Source organism: Gopherus flavomarginatus, chromosome 10 (genome assembly GCF_025201925.1).
Source record: "Gopherus flavomarginatus isolate rGopFla2 chromosome 10, rGopFla2.mat.asm, whole genome shotgun sequence".
In the NCBI taxonomy this organism is placed as follows: Eukaryota; Metazoa; Chordata; order Testudines; family Testudinidae; genus Gopherus; species Gopherus flavomarginatus.
In genome coordinates, this window is record NC_066626.1 from 5,222,578 (window position 1) to 5,240,421 (window position 17,844).

Consider the following 17,844-nt stretch of genomic DNA (forward strand, 5'->3'; position numbering starts at 1 on the left):
GTGAGATCTGGTCCTCCAGTAGCTAGAAGGGTTGGGGACCAGCAACAGCCAATCAAGGCCCAGCAGGCTAAAATGAAAGGAGGTGCCTGCTATTGTCAAGTCAGTTCCTGGCTGGAGCTAGTGCAGTGAGGAAGGATACTCTTTGGGCCACAACTAAAGGAACCAGGCTGGGCCAAGTTTCATTGCTGGCCAGAATCCGTGGCAGGAGTTCACAGGGAACCCTGCTGACCCACTCCTGGAGAGGGAATTTAGGCCAAAAGGGCAAGAAACACTTTTATTTATACTTGGTCCTGAAGGGTAAGGAAATTCTTCTGTCTCAGTTTGTTGAACCCTGGAAGGGATTTTGTAGTGTGAAATGGCTGGAGAGCTAAGCCCCAGAAAACCTGCAGAAGCAGACTGACAGTCTGCAGGGGAGTCGCGGAGTTGAAGAAATTAGTACATAAGAACAGCCATAGTAGGTCAGACCAATATTAGCCCAGTATCCTATTTTCCGACAGTGGCCAATTTCAGGTGCCCCAGAGGGAGAGAACAGAAAAGGTAATTATCCAGTGATCCACTCCCTGTCTCCCATGCCCAGCTTCTGGCAAACTGAGGTTAGGAACATGATCCCTGCCCATCCTGGTTAATAGCCATTGATGGATCTATCCTCCATGAATTTATCTAGGTCTTTTATGAACCCTGTTATAGTGTTGGCCTTCACAACATCCTCTGGCAAAAGTATTCCACAGGTTGACCCACACCTGCTGCAGGGAGGATTTCAAAAAGGTGGGTACAACCAACCATGTATCTGCATTTATTTAAGCAACTATGTAGTTTAAATTACATTTTTTATTATATTAGAAAATGATGCAATTGTTATTTACTAGATTAACTTTTTTACTTCTGATTTGTGTCAAGATCTATTTGGATGGAAATTCAACTCAATTAAAAATGCACAAAAATAGCATTTTAATTTTTTTCTTTAAACAAAACTAGCTTAAATTTACTAGATACATAATGAAACAAATTTTCCAAATGTTTTAAGAACATAAGAACAGCCATACTAGGTCAGACAAAAGGTCCATCAAGCCCAGTATCCTGTCTTCTGACAGTGGCCAGTGGCAGGTGCCCCAAAGGGAATGAACAGACAGGTTATCATCAAGTGATCCATCCCCTGTCTCCCATTCCCAGCTTCTGGCAAACAGAGACTAGGGACACCATTCCTGCCCATCCTGGCTAATAGCCATTGATGGACCTATCCTCCATGACTATATCTAGCTCCCTTTTGAACCCTGTTATAGTATGGCCTTTATCACACCCTCTGGCAAGGAGTTCCAGAGGCTGACAGTGCATTGCATGAAAAAATACTTTCTTGTGTTTGTTTTAAACCTGCTACCCATTAATTTCATTTGGTGGCCCCTTGTTCTTGTATTATGAGGAGTAAAGAACACTTCCTTATTTACTTTCTCTACACCACTCATGATTTTATAGACCTCTATCATATCCCCGCTTAGTCGCCTCTTTTCCAAGCTGAAAAGTCCCAACCTTATTAATCTCTTCTAATATGGAAGACATTCTATACCCCTAATTATTTTTGTTGCCCTTTTCTGAACCTTTTCCAATTCCAATATATCTTTTCTGAGATGGGGCGACTGCATCTGCACGCAGTATTCAAGGTGTGGGCATACCATGGATTTATATAGAGGCAATATGATATTTTCTGTCTTATTATCTATCCCTTGATGATTCCCAGCTTTCTGTTCACTTTTTTGACTGCCACTGCACATTGAGTGGATGATTTCAGAGAACTATCCACAGTGACTCCAAGATCTCTTTCTTGAGTGCTAACAGCTAATTTAGATCCCATCATTGTATATATATAGTTAGGATTATGTTTTCCAATGTGCATTTCTTTGCATTTATCAACATTAAATTTCATCGGCCATTTTGTTGCTCAGTCACCCAGTTTTGTGAGATCCTTTTGTAGCTCTTCGCAGTCCACCTGGGACTTAAATATCTTGAGTAGTTTTGTATCTTCTGCAAATTTTGCCACCTCATTGTTTACCCCTTTTTCCAGATTGTTTATCAATATGTTAAATAGATCCCTGGGGCACACCACTATTTACCTCTCTCCATTCTGAAGACTGACCATTTATTCCTATCCTTTGTTTCCTATCTTCTAACCAGTTACCAATCCATGAGAGAACCTTCCCTCTTATCCCATGACTACTTATTTTGCTTAAGAGCCTTTGGTGAGGGACCTTGTCAAAGACTTTCGGAAAATCTAAATACACTATATTCACTGGATCTCTTTTATCCACATGCTTGTTGACCCCCTCAAAGAATTCTAGTAGATTAGTGAGGTGTGATTTCCCTTTATAAAAACCATATTGACTATTTCATGACAAATTATGTTCATCTATGTGTCTGACAATTTTGTTATTTATGATAGTTTCAACCAATTTTCTCGATACTTGAAGTGAGGCTTACTGGCCTGTAGTTGTCAAGGTTACCTCTGGAGCCCTTTTTAAAAATTGGCATCACATTAGCTATCCTCCAGTCATTTGATATAGAAACTGATTTAAATGATAGGTTACAGATAACAGTTAGTAGTCCTGCAATTTCACATTTGAGTTCCTTCAGAACTCTTGGGTGAATACTGTCAGGTCCTGGAGACTTATTATTGTTTGGTTATATCAATTTGTTCCAAACCCTCCTCTAATGACACCTCAATTTGGGACAGTTCCTCAGATCTGTCACCCAAAAAGAATGGCTCAGGTTTGGGAATCTTCCTCACATCCTCAACAGTGAAGACTGATGCAAATAATTCATTTTACATTGGAAACTAACTAATTTATTAAACAAAGAAGTATCATCTGTAGTTAGTGAATTGAACTGATTGTTTCTGGTCACAATGTCCTTTTGAGATTTTTAGAACTAAATTTTTATTCCTTGATTGGAAGAGGAAAAAAAGCTTTCCTGCTTGTTCAACTCCCAGTTGGCTTCTTAGCTTTGAAGGAACAAGTTATTGAACTGACCTACTTGAATAAAAGTAATAAAGAAAATATTCTCTCTGCGCTTGCAGAAGAGGCTACTGCTGCAGAAATCTGAATTAGCATTCAGCTAACTTTGGTTCCAGGTGCTTAGCCAGTGACTTCTACTAGTTCTGTGCTTTGACTTTCTTTAAAACTTGGTAGTAAGCATGTATTGCTTAATATTGGGTCTTTTTTTATTTAATTGAGTGTAATAATTATAAACTTACTTTTAAATAGGCTTACTTAAAAAAGTATTTAATTCAAATAAACATCTGATTTAAATTTAAAATCTTTTTTTTTATATCCACCATGCACCTAACTCTTATGTAGGTGACTAAAGCAGAACAGAGTTCATCTAAAAATCTGGCCACCGGTGTGGCTGCGAACAGTTGACAATCTGTCCATTAGCACATGTGCGATCTTTATCGCTTCCTAAAGTGGTTGAGGTTTGGGGCTGAGAGTTTTAAAAGAATGGTTCATTAGAACTGGGAACTATCGCCGTAGCCTTAAATGTGTCTGAGCAGTACAGATGAATCCTCTATTATGCAGTCTTTATTTAACAGAAAAGTATTTTGGGAGAAGACTAGAAAATATTATGTTTCCCATTATAAACATCGGACCTTAAATGGGTACTAGCTAGATGGTGTCTCATGAGATAGCAGCAAGATAACCTCTCAGTTTATGCCGCATGTACGTTTGAACTGAATGAAGCATGTTTAGAATTTGGCAGTCTTGATCCCTGCTTCTGCCAGGGTTTTTCCCATGAAAGCATTTATTTCATAGGAAAGGTAATGAAGGTAAACAATTTGTACTCTGTGCATGCAGTCTTAAAATGAAGACATGAGGCTACTGGGTTTTTTTTTTAAGTGTTTAATCGCTAAACCTGGATGGCATCTCTGGGATTAATATTAAATGTAATTTAGTTATGTTTAACCCCTTAACTCTGGTAGAAACATGAACAGCTATTACTATATACGTAATGATCTGGGAAGATTTTTGTTCTTTTCTCTTTGCCTAAAAAAACAAAATCAAACTCCTGTTCAGCAAAGTGAGGCTTTCTAATATCCACAGTTAAAATGGAGCAGACATGGAACGATTCTTAAGCACATTTAAGAAACACACAATCTACAAGTATCAGAGGGGTAACCGTGTTAGTCTGGATCTGTAAAAGCAGCAAAGAATCCTGTGGCACCTTATAGACTAACAGATGTTTTGGAGCATGAGCTTTCGTGGGTGAATACTCACTTCGTCGGATGCAACCAACGAAGTGGGTATTCACCCACGAAATCTCATGCTCCAAAACGTCTGTTAGTCTATAAGGTACCACAGGATTCTTTGCTGCTTTTACAATCTAACATAACTCCCTTCTCTCGCCAACTGACTCTTCCTCAATACATCTTGAATATAGGCTTCCAATGCAGTTGCTGCTGCTGACAATAAGCAGCCTTATTGACTTCTACAATAAGAGCTACTTTCATGAGTAAGGGTTTCGAGATCGGGATTTAAATTAATAATCCACTTGCATCTTTTGTATATAAAATGCTCACATTTAAAGGCTAATAATGGGTACTCATGAGTTAGCTTTATATGCTCTTCCAACTTCTAAACTGTTATGAGCTGGCTTAACCTTATGTATTGATTTAAAAAACTCCTCCAAACTGATGTGTGAACACACCCTTTACTTAAGGACCTGTCCAGAAACTAGCACCATCTGGGTGGGTGGCTTCCACTGGGTATTGTGACCAGGTGTTGGGGTGGTGCAGGAGAAGAAGGGGAGAGAGGACACACAAAACTAAACACAGAACCAGGAGAGAGGCAGAGGCAGGAAAGCCAAACAGTCGCCATTTAGCAAGGTGTGACCCTAGGAAAAAGCTAGAGAGAGAGCTTTAGGGTCTGTTGGCTAAAGAGGATTGGGGTGGTAAGCTAAGAAACTGCTCCTTTTGTTCTTGGATGGTCCTGCAATTGGAGAAACAAGGAATGTACATAACCCTGCAAACAAACAAGACTGTTTCAGAGAAATACCTGCCTGTCACCAGTTTCTCCTCCTCATAGGGATATCCTCAGGGCCTCAGATTTTGACTAGCATCTCTGCTCAAAAGAGAGCAAAACTATTTATTTACTTCTGCTTACCAAGCATTACTAAAATGACCTTTTGGGTTTTAATTAAGAAATTAAAAATTAACCCAACTCCAGCATTGCATTCATCTTAAACTTAAATCTAGATGGTGAACCAAAATATTCCATCTTCATCACATACTGTAAAACAGAGGCACAGTTTATTGACTGAAGCTGAAAACTCCCTCTGAACGCATTTTACCCTGTGAGAGAGAGTTTCAAGTGTAAATGGAGCAAACAAAGAAACCACCACACAGCATGTGATGGAAAACTTCTCAGACTCTGGAGAGGGAGTGGCATTCATGCATTTCATAGATTCTAGGACTGGAAGGTCATCGAGTCCAGTCCCCTGCCTTCATAGCAGGACCAAATACTGCCTAGACCATCCCTGATAGACATTTATCTAACCTACTCTTAAATATCTCCAGAGATGGAGATTCCACAACCTCCCTAGGCAATTTATTCCAGTGTTTAACCACCTTGACAGTTAGGAACCTTTTTCTAATGTCCCATCTAAACCTCCCTTACTGCAGTTTAAGCCCATTGCTTCTTGTTCTATCCTTAGAGGCTAAGATGAACAAGTTCTTTCCCTCCTCCTTATGACACCCTTTTAGATACCTGAAAACTACTATCATGTCCTGTCTCACTCTTCTCTTTTCCAAACTAAACAAACCCAATTATTTCAGCCTTCCTTTGTAGGTCATGTTCTCAAGACCTTCAATCATTCTTGTTAGAATCATAGAATATCAGGGTTGGAAGGTACCTCAGGATGTCATCTAGTCCAATCCCCTGCTCATCATCCCAGCCAGGGCTTTGTGAACTAAATCATCCCAGCCAGGGCTTTGTCAAGCCTGACCTTAAAAACCTCTAAGGAAGAAGATTCCACCACCTCTCTGAGTAACCATTTCAGTGCTTCACCCCACTCCTAGTGAAAGTTTTTCCTAATATCTAACCTAAACCTCCCCCACTGCAACTTGGGACCATTATTCCTTGTTCTGTCATCAGGTACCACTGAGAACAGTCTAGATCCATCCTCTTTGGAACCCCCTTTCAGGTAGTTGAAAGCAGCTATCAAATCCCCCCTCATTCTTCTGCAGACTAAACAATCCCAGTTCCCTCAGCCTCTCCTCATAAGTCATCTGCTCCAGCTCCCTAATCATTTTCCTTGCCCTCTTCTGGACTCTTTCCAATTTTTCCGCATCCTTCTTGTAGTGTGAGGCCCAAAAAACTGGACACAGTACTCCAGATGAGGCCTCACCAATGTCAAATAGAGGGGAATGATCACATCCCAAGATCTGCTGGCAATGCCCCTACTTATACAGGCCAAAATACCATTAGCCTTCTTGGCAACAAGGGCGCACTGTTGACTCATATCCAGCTTCTCATCCACTGTAACCCCTAGGTCCTTTTCTGCAGAACTGCTGCCTAGCCATTCAGTCCCTAGTCTGTAACAGTGAATGGGATTCTTCCATCCTAAGTGCAGGACTCTGCACTTGTCCTTGTTGAAACTCATCAGGTTTCTTTTGGCCCAATCCTTTAATTTGTTTAGGTCCCTCTGTCTCCTATCCCTACCCTCCAGCATATCTATCACTCCTCCCAGTTTAGTGTCATCTGCAAACTTGCTGAGAGTGCAGTCCACGCTGTCCTCCAGATCATTAATGAAGATATTGAACAAAACCGGCCCCAGGACCGACCCTTGGGGCACTCCGCTTGAAACCGGCTGCCAACTTGACATGGAGCCATTGATCACTACCCGTTGAGCCCGACGATCTAGCCAGCTTTCTATCCACCTTATAGTCCATTCATCGAGCCCATATTTCTTTAACTTGCTGGCAAGAATACTGTGGGAGACCGTATCAAAAGCTTTGCTAAAGTCTAGGAATAACACATCCACTGCTTTTTCCTTCATCCACAGACCCAGTTATATCCTCATAGAAGGCAATTAGGTTAGTCAGGCATGACTTGCCCTTGGTGAATCCATCATCCAGGAGTGATGATTCCATTATCTATGTGTGAATCAGACAGGAAGGTATATGTTCTAAGGACTAATCCATGACTCCCTCTACTTTCTGTTTCTTGTGCTTGCCATGTCATGGATTGTGTTGTGTGGCAGCCTTCTTCATTAGGGAGAAATCTTTGTTCATCCTTGGCTGGTTCCCAAGGGCAATCAGGTCCCTGAGAATGATACCAAGAATGCTCATAGGGTCTCGTATCACACAGAGTTTGTTCTTATCAGCTATCTGAACCCCAGTCATTGGGGAAATAGATTTTGAGAATACCAAGGCAAGAAAGCATCAGGCATTCCCTGACTGGAGATCTACAAGGGATGGTGCAGTCAGAATACCAACCTGGCTAGGAAACGAGATCCACTCACACTATGAGGAAGGGAGGTTAGGAACTCAATCCTGAAAGGTGCCGAACAATCTGACGCTGATACAACAAAGCACCTAAGCACATGCCGCACTTCAAGCAGATAAATGGTTTGCCGTTGATTGGACAACTTCTGTTGACTTCAGTGGGAATTTGAGTAAGGACTGAGCGAAAACATCAGGATTTGGTTCAGTGGGAACCTTGCTTAGGTAAAAATGGAGTAAGGCCTTCAGGATTTGTCTGTGTGTGTAATAGGTATTAGTACCTATAGGGTAAAATCCTGTCTCTGCTGCAGTCAATGGCAAACCTCTGAACCCTAGAAAGTAAATGGACTATGTGATCATTTGTCTTGCATACAGAAGTAAAAATAGGATATTGCCCAAACAGTTGGTATCTTGATACAGTGATTTTTATTCTCTGGTATTTAAAATTTGATTTCCCTGGATTAAAATACCTTGGATTGAATATCTTGTTTGGTGATGCATTCTCTCCCGGCTACAATTACATAGATTCAGTTCTTGGAGTCATTATTATACTACAAGTGACAGCGGGTTTGTTTTGTTTTTTTCAAGCTGTGAAAACGTGGTATATGGGACACCTTTGCATGTGCTGAATATGTAGTTCTGTTTCTGCAGATGCAGCCACATACTTGCAAAAGCTGCCAATAGTTGATGATACAGAAAATACTTCATTTTGCTACATAACTGAGAATTGTGGTGAATACAAATGTTGGAACTCCACAGATATTTTAACATTAATTGATTATTTTCACTGGCCCAGAGAAAACTTTTAGATTGTGAAGTACCACTGCTGTCTCTGTCCTCTTCTGATGACCCTTAAGTAATGCAAAGTGAGTTTTCTAATAGGATGCCCATGCTGAACATATACAGGTTTTTCTAGAAGCTACCTGCTTCAGTGACTTAGGCAGCCAGGCCTAGTGGTTAACATTAGGGTAAAGGGCTGGATCCGCATACCAGCCGGGGTTCAGCACCAGGAGGTCAGGAGCTGAGGTCAGAAACCTCGAGTCAGGGAACCAGGTTGTCATTGTCATGAGACAGGAGCAGGTCACACCTTGGTGAACAGGCCAAAACAGGATGGCGTCCAGTTCTATAGACTTCCTGTTCCCCCTCTGGCTTAGGGGGAGTGGGCCAATCAAGAGCTCTGATGGTTCACCAATTGAGGCCGAGAGATCGCATGGTCTATCTGAGCTGAACGTCAAGGAGTTCTGACTCGAGCTGCTACCAGGAAGCCATCAAGTGGAGGGCTGGAGCAGGCTGACCCTCAGGAATTCTCTGGCCCTGGGTTTGAGACCCAGGGGTCACGATACTCAGAGCCGAAGTACTTTGAGTTAAATTTTAGAGCACAATTGAATTAGACTAGACTAATCTTTAGAAAGGATTACATTTTTTGCAAACAGTATACTTGTTTGCTTGTGTATTACCTGAATTCAGAACATTAGTATATTGAAATCATAGCCTGAATCTGAACCTTACTGCAGATCTATAGATAATTACCTTTATGATCTGCTCTATGGCATGGATTTCAGCGCCTATTAGTCCAATTCTGGCTGTCCATATACAGAATATTGGGCAAAATTCACCCTTCAATTCATTTCCAGACTGACTTCAGTGTGACTATGAAAGTGGTTAAAAATAGCAAAGAATCCTGTGGCACCTTATAGACTAACAGACGTTTTGGAGCATGAGCTTTCATGGGTGAATACCCACTTTGTCAGATGCATGTAGTGGAAATTTCCAGGGGCAGGTATATATATGCAGGTAAGCTAGAGATAACGAGGTTAGTTCAATCAAGGAGGATGAGGCCCTGTTTTAGCAGTTGAGGTGTGAAAACCAAGGGAGGATAAACTGGTTTTGTAGCTGGCAAGCCATTCACAGTCTGTGTTTAATCCTGAGCTGATGGTGTCAAATTTGCAGATGAACTGAAGCTCAGCAGTTTCTCTTTGAAGTCTGGTCCTGAAGTTTTTTTGCTGCAGGATGGCCACCTTAAGGTCTGCTATAGTGTGCCCAGGGAGGTTGAAGTGTTCCCCTATAGGTTTTTGTATATTGCCATTCCTAATATCTGATTTGTGTCCATTTATCCTTTTCCACAGAGACTGTCCAGTGTGGCTGATGTACATAGACATAAAAATAGACATTCCAGAGCAGTGGGGGCATGGAGGAAATAAACTTCTTCATAAGGCAGATGAATAAAGGCTTGTCTACATGGTGAAACTTGCTGATATAATTATACTGCTCTAGTTATAGCAGTGTGACTCCCATGTGTATGCTCTTACTCCAGAATAAGTGTGTTCACCTGGGGAATTATACCAGTATAATTATGATGGTAAACTTCCTCATGTAGACAAGCCTTTAATTTAGAGAAATGATAAACCAAATATGATCCATTGGGTTTCTGGAGGTAGATTTGATTGGTCTAATATGCAGAAGTCATGACTAACTTTATGTATAACAACGAAAGAGCTTTTCTCTTTAAAATTACAAACTTTTTGAGGGTGTGTGTGTGTGGGGGGGGGCCTACTTACTGATACTGTTTATGGAGAGTTAGGGTATAATTTTCCAAAGCACATAGGTCACTTATGAGCTTATATCCTATTTTCAAAGTGACTGAGAAGCCTAAATCTCACGGACTTTAGGTTCCTAAGGGCCAGACTCTTTCAGATGGGTATCTAATGGGATTTTCAGAAGTGACTACGCACCTTAAATGCCCAAGTCCCTTTTAAAAATTAGACATTGGCTCTTAGTTGGGCACATTTGAAAATGTTACTCTTTGTAGCTACAAGCCAGACACTGAGGAGCAAAACACCCTCTCAGCACTCACTGCAATCCAGTCACTGGGAGATCGGTTCTCATGTTAGAGCTTGTTGGAAAAAGTGTGAGGGGGAGATCACAGTGATTTGTTGAAATCTTCTTGAACTTGATACTTGGATGAATTTTTGTCAAACTTTTGCCCAGCTGTATAGCTAGGTGAAGATCTTAAAGGCAATACATTAACTTTTGGGAATATTTTGATCAGCTCTACTTGTCTGTTTTGATAGGCTGCTGGAAAAGCAAGCCTTGTACCTGGCATGTGATCTGTCCTATAAGTTCTAGGAGCCTATAAGAGTGATCCCAGTTCATCCAGAGGTTCACAGTGCTTGACAAGCGTTCTGTTCCTCTTAGGATTTCAGATGTCGTTCTCGTAGTGCTTGAGAAATCTCTCCATTGCCACAAACCTGCTGTGAGTTGTGTTGTGCTGGCCCTGTGTGCTCCCTTTGAAATCAGTAGGAGCTGCACGCATGCTAACAGTAAAGAATGTGCTCTTGGCACAGATGGTGAGCACATGTACCAGATACACAAACCACCACTCCATCTTCTGCAGCGTTAGATGGTCATGTTATTTGTTTCACATTCAAGGGATTGTGGCTAGGTACCTGAAATATGGTTTGCCTTCCCACGTTAACCCTATTGCAGTCCCCCAGTCTAATTAGTTGAGTTCACACTAGCATTCTTGCTGCAGTGGACCTGTTAAGTGAATCTTCAGTTAACACATAATTTTTGAGTGTATTTCCTCGCCAACCTCTTTAGTTTTAATGTTTTGTTTATAAAATCAGCTCCTGCTGCTCGAGGCTTGGGAAGCTTTTACATTCTTGTCTTCAGTGATAACTGAAGGAACAAAAGAACCTGTTTCCTGTAGCAGATTGTTCCAGGCATGTAGAGGTTAATACCAGTGCAGCACTGTGACAAGAAAAGTTGCTTGGGAAGCCATCTGCTGCCCATCCTTTCCCTGGAGCAAAAAATAAGGGCTGTGCACCTTGCCCTGAAGGCAAAAATTCTCAGGGTCTGGAAGGCCCACAGGGGGACAGAGGTTTTCCCAGCTGTGAGTCTTCCATAGAAATTGCCCCACCTCCCAGCCCCTGCAGTCAAGTCTCATTTAAATTCATCCTGCCAGTGTATAGACTTACACTGCATTATTAATCATGTGTATATCCCAGTTTGTCAGACAGTCAGCTGGACTCTGCTCTAGTGTGTGTACCAGAGGATGCTAATTGACCTGCTGCTATGAAAAGGACTCCTCAAAATATCACCAGCCTTAACTATCAACATGAGGAGGTGTGGGGTTCTAACTGACATGCCGAGAACTCTTGCTTCTAAACGTACTTTAGAGTTTCTTCTAGCCACAGCATCTTCTGCTAGGCTGTAGCTGGTGCAGGTTCTGTGCAGTGGATGCACAGTTATCATCTTCCATTTATAATCACAATCAGTCTGTTGGATACTAATGTCTTTCCATATGCATTTGTCACAGAGTGTCGGGGAGTCCGGCCCTGCACCCCTCTTCCTGGGACCCACAGTGACTCTCAGCCAGCCAGTAAAACAGAAGGTTTATTGGACAACAGGAACACAGGTTACAGCAGAGCTTGCAGGCACAGTCAGGACCCCTCCACCGAGTCCTTCTGGGCTTTCAGGGTGCTTGGATCCTAGCTAGGATACCCTGAATTCCGCCCACACAGCCCCAAGCCCAAACTCAAACTGCTTCCCTCCTGCCACTCCCTTCCTTTGTCCCCCTTCCCGGGCAAAAGTGTTGACCTTTCCCCTCCCTTACCTAGCTCAGGTTACAGGCCCTGGCATCGTCCATCCCCTAAAGTCCTCCCCTGCTCTCCCGCTCCCCACACAGACAGTCCCTACTGCATCACAGCATTGTAGTGCCTTTGGATCCAGAGCTGCTTTATTTCTGATTCACAGAGGAGCAGCGGTATTTTTCGTCTCATTTTAAGGCTGCATTGTAGAACACAGAGTGGTTTCTTATGACCTGTCCCGATAGGACTTTCCAAGATCTAGGTGGACCCACACAGGTAATCCTTCTTGCAAAGCACATGCTTCTGTGTGTGGTGATCTGATTTGCTTGCTCACATGTAGGCTGTGCAAGTGGAGTTGCTCTGTCTGTGGTATTGCTAACAGATGTAAGAGAGGGCAATAGCTCAGATATCAAAGGAGGAAAAGCCCTTAGCTAAAGGCCTAAAGCACGGAAAGATGCATGTTTTTGACATGCAGCTCCGATTGGGGTGGTATACAGTGTGTACCCTCACCAGGCTGCTCAATGAGGGGGTTAAAATCCTTTATTGGGAGGGGGTAAGAAAACTTGCCTCCCCTTCCCTACAGATTCTTGTAACTTTCAACCATTGATTAATGGGTCTCCAGATGTGGCTCCTTTGGGCCAGCTGATCAGGAACCTGATGGGAGTGGCTAAGAAGCAGAGTTTGGGGATGGTTCTGCATCCTGTAGTGCACATGTGCCCTGAACCCAAGCAACTTAGATGTGCCTTACTGGACAAGGGAGCTGCTTATTTTCTCTGAGCCTCTGCATGGAGACACCTGGGAACTGCACAGCTCCCGTCTCAGCGGAGTGCTACTGTTCAGTTTCTTGGAAACCTTTGGTGCTGGATAGGCAAGGAGTCAGCTAAATAAATGATCACCAAGGTTTTGTAACCTGCTATATAAGTGAAGGTTCATGTTTCAGCATCACAGTAGGGTTATTCAGCCACTCCCAGTACTGCTAGCATTCCTGCTAAAGATTAGATCTTACAGGCTATAACCCATGGGTAACATTTATCATTGGTTTCAATCTGTGGGGTTACTCCAGGGATGGATTTTGCTTTGGGGTGCAGGCTGAGGTTGTCAAAGGAGCCTAACGGGGAGCTAAGGCATCTTTTAAAGCTCAGCTAAAAGGCATAACATGTCACATCCCAAAAACAATCCTACTGTTTGTATGGTGTCTGCTACAACGGAGTCCTGGCCCATGAGTGGGTCTTCTAGGCACTACCAGTAAATGCACAGTGCCTAGCGCAGTGTGGTCCTGCTCTGTGAGTGGGGCTCCCAGGTGCTATTGGAGTAGAAATAATAATCATAAATAACCATATTCTGCTATACCTTTCAGAAATAAATGGCAAATATTTCTAGATGTTTGTGACGTTTCCTCATTCTACTTCTGAATGGGTTAGATTCACCATCTGTACTTTTTAATACTCATTGCCAAATTTTGCATAAATATACCCATTTAAAATGTGTCATTAAAGAGACTTACAATAGAGAATAATATACAGTCTAAATATTATTATTTAAAAATGCAATTCTACATTTAAATATGATCATTCATTATTCATAAAATACACATTAGCAGAACCTGGGATATATACAGACCTCATTCAGACGAGGGATTAATAATTCATTTATTGAATGAAATTTGCGTCAGTGCGAGCTTTAGATTAACACACCAATAGATGTGAAGGCTATTGGGGAAACAATGAGTAAAAAAAAACTACATTATTAATTATGGCTGAACAAGGACAATGTAATTTGTATTGTTTTCAGGAGATAGTTGCAGACTGCTGGAAAATGGATGTGGCATGTGATAGAGGTGCAAAATAAAATTATATGCATTTTAGAAAGCTGGTTAGGAGTTAATTTTGCTGTTTTGTTTCAGCAGATCTTTACATATTTCAGTTGTGCATGTTCTTGGCATTTTGCATCACTGCTTGCATACATACAAAACAATAAGCTTGTTGCACTTCAAGTGTTCTATTATTGAGAATATCAGGTCTACTCCATTTTTTCTTACAAAAATAATCAAAGTTCAGTGCTTTAGTTGTCCGAGAAGTGGAATAACTGTCTGCGAATAGTACAATATTCAATGTAATGTAGATAATACAACGTGTGCCCAAGAATCATAGAATATCAGGGTTGGAAGGGACCTCAAGAGGTCATCTAGTCCAACCACCTGCTCAAAGTAGGACCAATCCCCAACTAAATCATCCCAGCCAGGGGTTTGTCAAGCCGGGCCTTAAAAACCTCTAAGGAAGGAGAGTCCACCACTTCCCTAGGTAACCCATTCCAATGCTTCACCACCCTCTTCATGAAATAGTGTCTCCTGATATCCAGCCTAAACCTCCCCCCACTGCAACTAAAGGTGCAAAGAAATATGTAATTATGTACTGAACTGATGTTCAGTGCCTTTTAATATGCTCTTGCAACTTGCCTTACCCTTCTAAAGTATGTATATTAAATCATGCAGGCATTTTCATTAGAAATGAACACAGGCAAAATACTAAACTCAGTGGGTTCTACCAGATGATGCATGCAGAATCAGATAATTTAACTCCACGTAGGGTTCTCTGGCTTCATAGAGACGGCTTTGTTTTTCTCATCGATTCTACCATCTACAACTGGAAGTAAAGCAGCAGGTGTATGCCAAGTTACATAAATTGAATAGCCCTGCCATAGATTCTGTGTGTATCTGCGAAGAAGTGATTAAATCTTATGGACCATATTCTCAGCTAGTGTAAATCAGCATGTCTGACATAAGTAGAACTCTTCTGACTTGCCCCAGATGAGGATCTGGCCCAGTATGTTCTAGCTAGCAAACAGACTTTTAATGAAAAAAGATGGGACAACTGCAAAAGTCTTATTGAAAGATTTTTGTTCCGACTATTACAAAAAAGAAAGTTGGTCTTTACTTCTTCCAGTAGCCTCATTCTCTGAGATCTAAACTAGATGGCCACATGTAATATCTGGGAAGTTCTGGCTGTACTAAGTATGGCCCTTTATTGAAATTACTTTTCCATGCTGCGGCTGTATCTTCAGTATATACGATACAGCACAACTCAAGAAGGGAATGCTGTGTTGTTGGAACTGCCTGAAGCCAGCTTCTTGGTTCCCAATTTAGTATCTTGTCTTTTGGCCATGTTTAGACCTTTCCACATGGACATGGTTTTACTTCAATATAAAATATAGTGGCTTTGCCTGGATATGCCATCTCCACTGTAGGCTGTGGAAACAATACCAGGATGAAGCTCATAAGAACAACCATAGTGGATCAGACCAATGATCCATGTAGCCCAGTATCTGTCTTCCAACATTGGCCAATGACAGGTGCTTCAGAGGGAATGAACAGAATGGGTCACTTATTGAGTGATCCATCCCCAGTCATCCAGTCTAAGCATCTGGCAGTCAGAGGCTTAGGGACAGCCAGTGCATAGGGTTGCATCCCTGCCCATCCTAGCTGATAACCGTTGATGGACCTATCCTCCACGAACTTTTCCAGTTCCTTTTTGAACCCTGTTATACTTATTGCTAGGGGATGTTGTGAAGACCAAGCGCTCCACAGGTTGACTGTGCATTGTGTGAAGAAGTACTTTCTTATGGTGGTTTTAAACCTGCTGCCTATTAATTCCATCAGGTAACCCCGGGCTCTTGTTATTTAGCCCTTCACATAACACTTCCTTATTCACTGTCTCCGCACCATTCATGGTTTTGTAGACCTCCATCATATCGCCCCTACTTATCTCTCTTCTAAGATGAACAATCCCAATCTTTTTGATCTCTCTTCATATGGAAGCTGTTGTTGCCCTTTTTAATAATTCTAATTCAATTGTCTTTTTTTGAGATAAGGCAACCAGAACTTCCCGCAATATTCAAGGTGCAGGCATACCTTGGATTTATATGGGTGGCATTAGGATATTTACTGTCTTATATATCCCTTTTCTAATGGTTCCCAACATTCTCTCAGGTATTTTTTGACCACCGCTGCATATGGAACATATGTTTTCAGAGAATTATCCATAGTGACCGAGATCTTTCTTGCCTGGTAACAGCCAATATAAATCCCATCATTTTGTATGTATAGTTGGGATTATGTTTTACAATGTGCATTACTTCACATTTATCACCCTTGAATTTCTCTCTCCACAGTGAGCTTTGGACTTACCTATCTTGAGTAATTTAGTATTCTCTGCAAACTTTGCCATGGCACTGTTTATCCTTCCTTCCCCTGATCATTTATGAATGTTTGACTGCAGTTGCCACAGTACAGATCCCCTAGGGATCTAGCTATTTATCTCTCTCAATTCTGAAAACTGACCACTTATTCCTACCCTTTGTTTCTTGTCTCTAAACCAGTTACCAATCCATGAGAGGACCTTCCCTCTATCCCATGACCTGCTTACTTTGCTTAAGAGCCTTTGGTGAGGGACCTTGTCAAAGGCTTTCTGAAAGTCTGAGCACACTAGATCCACTGGATCATCCTTGTCCATATGTTTGACCGCCTCAAATTCTGATAGATTGGTGAGGCATGACTTCCTTTTACAAAAGCTGTGCCTCTTCACCAATAAATCATATTATCTATGTATCTGATACTTCTGTTTTTCACTATAGTTTCAACCAGTTTTCCTGGTATAAATAGTAGGCATCCTTCAGTCTCGAGAGACAATGAGTATGTGCCCTTGAGAGGTAAAGAATTTACTCAGTTGGTTTTATGGCAGCAGTGAATGTGGCTGAAGCGACCCACTCGAGAGAGACAATCTCTACTGCATCTGCCACATTTAAAGGTGATGTTTTGACCCTTTGGGCTCTGCCTTTTGCAAGCTCGTTTCTCCTCTGCTAAGCTGGACTGCTTCCTTTGGGAACTCCAGAGACCTTTGTTAAGCTCTTGATTCCAGAGGCTGCGATCTTGAGTGTGATCTTCCCATTTGTACATATCCATGTCCATTTCTTTGAGGTCTCACTTGCACACATCCTTGAAACAAAATTTTGGGCATCCTTTGGGTCTTTTTCCAGATGCTAATTCGCCATAGAGGATGTCCTTTGGATGTGCCCATCATTCATTCGTCACACATGCCCAAACCAGCGGTGGCATCTCTGTTTGAGGAGTGTTTGCATGCTGGGTATGTTGGCCCGTTTGAACACCTTAGTGATGGTGACTGTCCCTCCAGGAGATTCCAAAGATTTGACAAAGGCAACACATATGAAAACTGTTGAGCCTCTTTTCCTGATGAGAGTATAAGGTCCATGTCTCACTCCCATACAAAAGTGTGCTGGTAACACACACACGATACACACAGATCTCTGTGTGGTCTGTCAGTTTGTTGTTTTGCCATACCCTCTTGTTCAGCCTAGACATTGTTGTGGCGGCTTTTCCAATGCGGATGTTGAGTTGTTGGGTATAAAAGATAAGATTACTCTTCTGTAACTGCAATCCAAGCACTGCTGGCCCTTCTTGGGGTGTGGATGGCCCAAATCATTTCTAGGAGAGGAAACATACCCATCCCAGCACCAGTGGATCTGTCCAGTGGAGCTGGTCAACATTTACGAGCCAGAAAACCTTCCTGAGGAAAAATGGTATTCCATTGCAATGATGTTTCCCACAAAAGATTTCCCTTTCTGTTCAAAACTTAAAGGAAATCTTAATGAATGTTTTGTTTCATTTCAAATGGAAGCTTCCATTTAGGTTTTTGAAAACTGATTTTTTTTCACGTTTTATCCTCTCCCCCCACCTACCCCCCAGGGTTGGGGGTCACT